The following is a 6,515-nucleotide window of genomic DNA, read 5'->3' on the forward strand; positions in this document are numbered from 1 at the left end:
CAGAGTGTTTCTGTACAAAGATAATCCAGGCAGCAGAGTGAAGTATAGACTGAACCTGGGAGAGACTGGAGGATGGGAGATTAGAGAGGAGGCTGATGCAGTAATCCAGTCGGGTTAGGATGAGAGATTGAACCAGCAAGGTAGCGGTTTGGATGGAGAGGAAAGGGTGGATCTTGGCCATGCCTAGAGACCAAACTATCCGTATTCTAGGAAATAATAATTATTGTGGTATTTGTTAAGCACTCACTATATTCAATCATTTTTATTGAGCGCTTACCGTGTGCAAAGCACTATACTAAGCACTTGGGAAAGTACAGTACAACTGTAAACATTGAGCTTCCCTGCCCACAAAAAGTTTGCTATGTGCCAAGCACTGTACTGACAACTGGGATAGGTACAAAGTAATTGAGTTGGACACAGTCCCTGTCTCACATAAGGCTCATCCCCATTTTACAGATGAGGTAATTGAGGCAAAGATCAGTTCAGTGAGTTTCCCAAAATCGCACACCGGACAAGTGGGGCAGCCGCACCTAGAACCCATGTCCTTCTGATTCCCAGGCCGGTGCTCTCCCCACTATGCAATGCTGCTTCTCCATTTCTTCTTGACCTGCAAGCAGAAGGGTACCACCAACTCCGCCCACCGGTTCCAGAGAAGATGCTAGTATGAACGGCTGAGGTTCCAGTTCAGAAGTGCTGTTGTCGAATGCCCTAGCCTCCCCTCCGTCTCCCCTGCTAGACCGTCAGCTCCTTGAGAGCAGGGATTGTGTCTTCTGGCTCTCTCGTTCTCTCCTAGGTGACTAGTACTGTGCTCTGCACGTAGTAGATAAGGTCCTTGAGGCAGGGGATAACGTTCACTAACTATTGTGCCATCTCAAGTCTTTGGTTCAGTGCTCTGTATGCAGACTGTAAGCTCCTCGAGGGCAGGATCGTGTCTAGTTTATTGTACTCTCCCAAGTGCTCAGGACACTGTTTTGCACACAGTAAGCTCCTTCAGGCCATGGATTAGGTCTCCCAGCCCTCTCGTGCTTAATAGAGTGACTGGCACACAGCAAGCACTCACATACTATTACTGGATCGATTCTCAGTGACTCCATTTTTAACTTCAAAGTTCACTGGGCAAGTATGAATATAAATATCTTTTCATAACTAAGCATTCTCATGGTGAACCTCCTTTGTTTTAGATGGGACTGAATAAACTAAACTCTGGGCTTTACCCAGACCCTTGAAAATGAATACTGTAGGAAGGAAAATTTTCAAACTGTGTTCTCCTGCTCCCCTCCTCTCTGGGATACGCCGAACACAGACTTGACCTATGGTACGGAGCTGGGAATTTTGAATAAGCAGGTGAGAGGACTCTGGATTTCTTCCTTCCCCTCTCCTCACCCTCCCCTCCCCTCTCCAACTCCGAAAGGTTTCTGTGTTTTTTCGAGGTGTTTCTGTTTTCAAGCATGGCGAGGATCAGCCCTGTCACCTGCCTCCTCACGAGATCGGTCTGTCATCGTGGCTGAGTGGCGAGCGGCCAGGCCTCCCTTGCCTCTGACGTTTGTAAAACTGTCTTGTCGGCAGAAGGTAAGCGCAGGCTGGTGGCAGTTCTCCCGGCTTCTGCTCAGGTGCCTGCTGCCACAGTTGGAGCGCTTGCTCACCCCGTGAGAAGCAGCATGGCTCAGTGGAAAGAGCCCGGGCTTTGGAATCAGAGGTCATGGGTTCAAATCCCGGCTCTGCCAATTGTCAGCTGTGTGACTTTGGGTAAGTCACTTAGCTTCTCTGTGCCTCAGTGACCTCATCTGTAAAATGGGGATTAAGACTGTGAGCCCCCCGTGGGACCACCTGATCACCTTGGAACCTCCCCAGCTCTTAGAACAATGCATTGCACATAGCAAGTGCTTAATAAATGCCATTATTATTATTATTATTATTATTATGAGAAGCGAACCCCTTTCAGGTCAAAGCTTCAACATAAAAATGGAGAGGAGCGCCCCGGGAACCCTTTGGCTTGGATGTGCAAACCCCAGACTCTTTGGCTTGAGGGTCTTTGGAAGTAGTGGGGCTTAGTGGCAAGAGCCTGGGCTTGGGAGTCAGAGGACCTGGGTTCTAATTGAGGCTCTGCCATTTGTCTGCTGTGCGATCTTCTGTCGGCACCAGAGGGGAGTCCGATAGCAGCAAGCCTCAGGAGGAGACCGCGCTCCCTGGGCCAGCCCAGTGCTGGCCGGGTCTGGCTCTCCCTTGGCTTGTGGGGGCAGGAAGGGACCTCCAGATTCAGGGGTCTATTAGCACTGAGGAGGTGAAGCCAAGGGGAAAGAATTGGGGTTTGGGATCGATCAATTAATAGATCGATCACGCCATATCAGGAGCACTAGAGAAGCAGCATGGCCTAATGGAAAGAGCATGGTCCTGGGAGTCAGAGAGCTAGGGTCCTAATCCCGGCTCTGCCAGTTGCTTGCTGTGTGACCTTGAGCAAGCCACTTAAATTCTCTGCACCTCAGCTCTCCTGGTCTCCCCTCTCCTTGGATTGTGAGCCCCATGAGGGCCAGGGTCTGCATCCAACCTAATTGGCTTGTATCTACCCCAGTACATAGAACAGTGTTTGACACACAGAAAGGGCTTAAATACCATAAAACAGATACACAATCGAACCTGGGTTCTAGCCTTGTAAAGCTTATTAGGAGCAGGGGCAGTTTCTTATTCCATTGTATTGCGCACCCCCAATTGCTTAGCCCAGTGCTCTGCATATAATAAGTACTCAATAAATACCATTGCTTGATTGATCGATAGCTGTAGTTCTGCCACTGGCCTGCTGTTTAAATTTGAGCAACTCATTTAACTTCTCTGGGCCTCTGTTTCTTCCTCTGTAAAATGGGTCAGAATAACTTTTCTCCTTCCTCTGATTGATTAGCTCCATATGAGACACTGACTCTCTCCAATTGTGAAAGCCTCGCTTCAGCCCTTGTGCTTAAAGGAAGCCCTGAGAAGTACTGATGATAATCATAGTGGTTTTTTATGTTTGTAGAGCCTCATGGTAGAAGGAATGAGGGCTGGAAGTTTGGGTGTCTGGGTTCTCTTCCCAGCTCCCCTTTGCCCACTAGTCTCTGCTATCCTGGTGGACATCGGCGATCCTGGGGCTACAGCTAATCATTGTGATATTTAAGTGCTTACTGTGTGCCAGTCACTGTTCTTAGTGCTGGGGTACGTACAAGATTGTCACAAGAGGGAGCCATAATCTAAGTAGGAGAAAAAAAGAGGTATTTAATCCTTAAAAATATTGCCACTAATTAAATAGAGGACATGAGGTGATTTAGAAAAGAAATCAATGGAAGGTAAAAAAAAAAAAAAAAAAAAGTCGGTAAACGGGTGTTTAACTCAATTAAACCCGGTAACGTTTCTTGTAATAAATGACTGTGAATTTTAAGAGTTATCTTCTGTGACTCCTAGCCTTGGTTGTGTGTTCTATGCTTTCAGTCCACTTGGAGAGAAAAAAAAATCCTTTCATTGCCCTTCATTCACTAGGACCTATTGAGCTTGAACCTTGGTGCAGGGTACTGTGATGAGGCAACTTCTAAAAGCAGAAAGTACTGTGAAGTACTGTGGTGTTTTTTTCTATTCTGCTGTTAACTAAATTCTGGAATTAAATTTAATTTATTAATTTCATTGAACTAAAATCGTTAACGGATTTTCTGAGAAATATATTTGGCAGATCTAAGTGTTTCACTCATTTATGTCTACATTGCTAGAGTTAAAGAAAAAAAAAAACTCAACCCATTTGGCAAGTGTTGAAATATCCCTTCAGGTAAAATGCTCACTACAATATCAAATTGCGCTCCCAAATCTTCTCTGGTCAGAGGGGTCTGCTCCCAGAAATGTGGGATCAGTCCAGCCATCGGTAGTATGAAATGAGCATCTAATGTGTTCAGAGCTCTGAATGCTGGGGAGAATACAACCACAGAACCAGGAATAGAGAGAACCGTTGCTTTCCTCAACTTTCTTTCCAAACAGTTATTCTTTTACTCATCCCGTTTCTCCAGGGAAGGGGGTCCGGAGGTGAAAAGTCCGTGCGTACAATCGGAGTCCCCGGTGTCAGCATTTCCCCCTGTGATCAGTAGAACCAGTTTTTCGAAATGTCCTGATCCTTACATAGAAAGCACTTAACAAATACTGTTAAAAAAAAAAATAGGGGCCAATCAGATAGGAAACTTCCCTGTCCCGTGTGGGTTCACAGTTTATGGTGAGGGAGAATTGGAGTCAAATCCCCATTTTAGAGATGAGGAAACAAAGGCACAGAGAGCTTAACTCTCCCAAGGCCATCTGGCAGAGAACCCATGTTTCCCGACTCTCAGGACTGCGCTCTTTCTGCCAAATCACCCCACTCTCCTCCGCCACCAGAGCTTCCTGCATCCTGTTCTCGTCTCCCTTGCGGGTTATCTGGGCAAATACTACTACTACTACTAATTATGGTATTTGTTAAGTACTGACTATATGCCAGGCACTGTTCTAAGCTCTGGGTTTGGATACAAGCAGACTGGGGTGGACAACAGTCCCTGTGCAACGTGGGGCTCACAGTCGCAATTCCCATTTTACAGATGAGGTAACTGAGGCACAGAGAAGTGAAGTGACTAGACCACAGTCACACAGCAGACAAGTGGCAGAGCTGGGATTAGAACCCATGACCTTCTGGCTCCCATGCCCCTGCTCTATCCATTATGACGTGCTCAAATGTCCCACGGCTTCTTGATCTTTCTCACCTGTGGATGAGTAATAAAACTATTGAGGTCATTTTGGAAGTCTGCTTTCAAGGATGTTATGTTCTGACCAGACAGACCTGGGCATGAATCTTTCATTATCATTATCATAGTCCTCATGGGGAACTCTTCATGTATCTTAAGAAATATTCCTCTGTCCACAAAACAGAAGGAAGAATCTTTATAGGGTAATCTACGGGACCTGGGTTCTATTCCCAGCTCTACCACTGGACTGAGGCAACCTGGGGATGTCACTTGTCTATGCCTCAGTGACCTTAACTGTATAATGGAGATTAAGACTTTGGGTCCTATGGGATGTATCCAACCTGACTGTATCTACTCCAGACTTTAGTTTGGTGGCTGGCACTTTGGACGTGCTTAACAAGTACCATAAAAAAACCTCATCACTTCTTTAGGCCTCAGTTTCCTCATCTGGAAAATGGGGATTTAATATTTGTTGTCCTTCTGATTTTGATAGTGAGTCCTCTGAGGGACAGGGACCTTGTCTGGTCTGATTACCATGTATCTACCACAGCAATTAGTATAGTGCTTGGCAGTAAATACTTAACAAATATATCAATTATTATTACGTGGGAAAATCAACTATCCTCTGGCTAGAGGTCCCTGACCATAACACTGCACCTGTCACCACCGTCCTTCATTCATTCATTCATTCATTCATTCACTCTTTCAATCCTATATACTGAGCGCTCACTATGTGCAAAGCACTATACTGAGCATAAAAGACCCTGGGCGGCCCTCTATCGACCATTTGGTAGAAGACCTGTGTCCCATTGGGTATGTTATGTTGGGGAGAGCTTTATAAGCCTGAAAATGATGATAATGATTACTGTGCTGTTGAAGGGCTTACTACATGCCAAGCATTGTACTAAGCCTTGAGGGTGGATACCAGCTAATCAGGTAGGACCCGATCTCTACCTGGTCTCTATCCCACATAGGGCTCAGCCTAAGGGTGAACGAAAGGAGGCACTGAACCCCCATTTTACAGAGGAGGGAACTGAGGCATAGCAAAATTAAGCAAAGTGCCCAGTGTCCCACAGCAGGCGAGCAGTGGAGCTGGGGTTAGAACCCAGGTTCCCTGGTTCCAAGGCCCCATGCTCTTTTTCACTAGGCCAAGCTGCTTTCTTGTAGTCACCATTCCAACTGAATTGCCCACTCACCTGGCCTCGATGAAATCGCTACCAGATTATAGAGTCCGGTGACTGACCCCTCAGTGGAGTCGCTCGTTGATTTATGCCAGTCTACTAGGTCTCTGTCGTTGGGAAATTTTTCAAACTGTGTTCTTCTGCCCCCATCTTCTCTGGGGAACGCTGAACACAGTCTTGGCCTGAGGTACAGGAATTCTGGGTAAGCAGCTGGTAGGCCTCTGGGTTGCTGCCTTCCCCTCTTCTCACCCTTCTCTCTCAGTCCCTCGAACACAACCTTCTCCTGAAGTACAGAGCCAGGAATTCTGGGAAAGCCAGTGAGAGAACTCTGGATAGCTGTTGTCCCTTCTCTTCACCCACCTCTCTTCATCCCCCTGAACACAGCCTTGGCCTGAGGTACAGAACCAGAAACTCCGGGAAAGCAGCTGAGAGATCCCTGGGTTGCCGCCTTTCTTTTTGCCCTCCTCTCTCCGTCCCCCAAAAGGTTTCTGTGTTTTCTCGAGGTGCTTCTGTTTGTAGGCGTGGCAGGGGTTGGCTCTGTCACCCGCCTCCTCCCAGGAATGATTCGTCATCATGGTCGAGCAGCGAGCTGACCGGCTATTGAGTAAGGCCAGGT

This window comes from Tachyglossus aculeatus, chromosome 4, assembly GCF_015852505.1.
Source record: "Tachyglossus aculeatus isolate mTacAcu1 chromosome 4, mTacAcu1.pri, whole genome shotgun sequence".
NCBI lineage: Eukaryota > Metazoa > Chordata > Mammalia > Monotremata > Tachyglossidae > Tachyglossus > Tachyglossus aculeatus.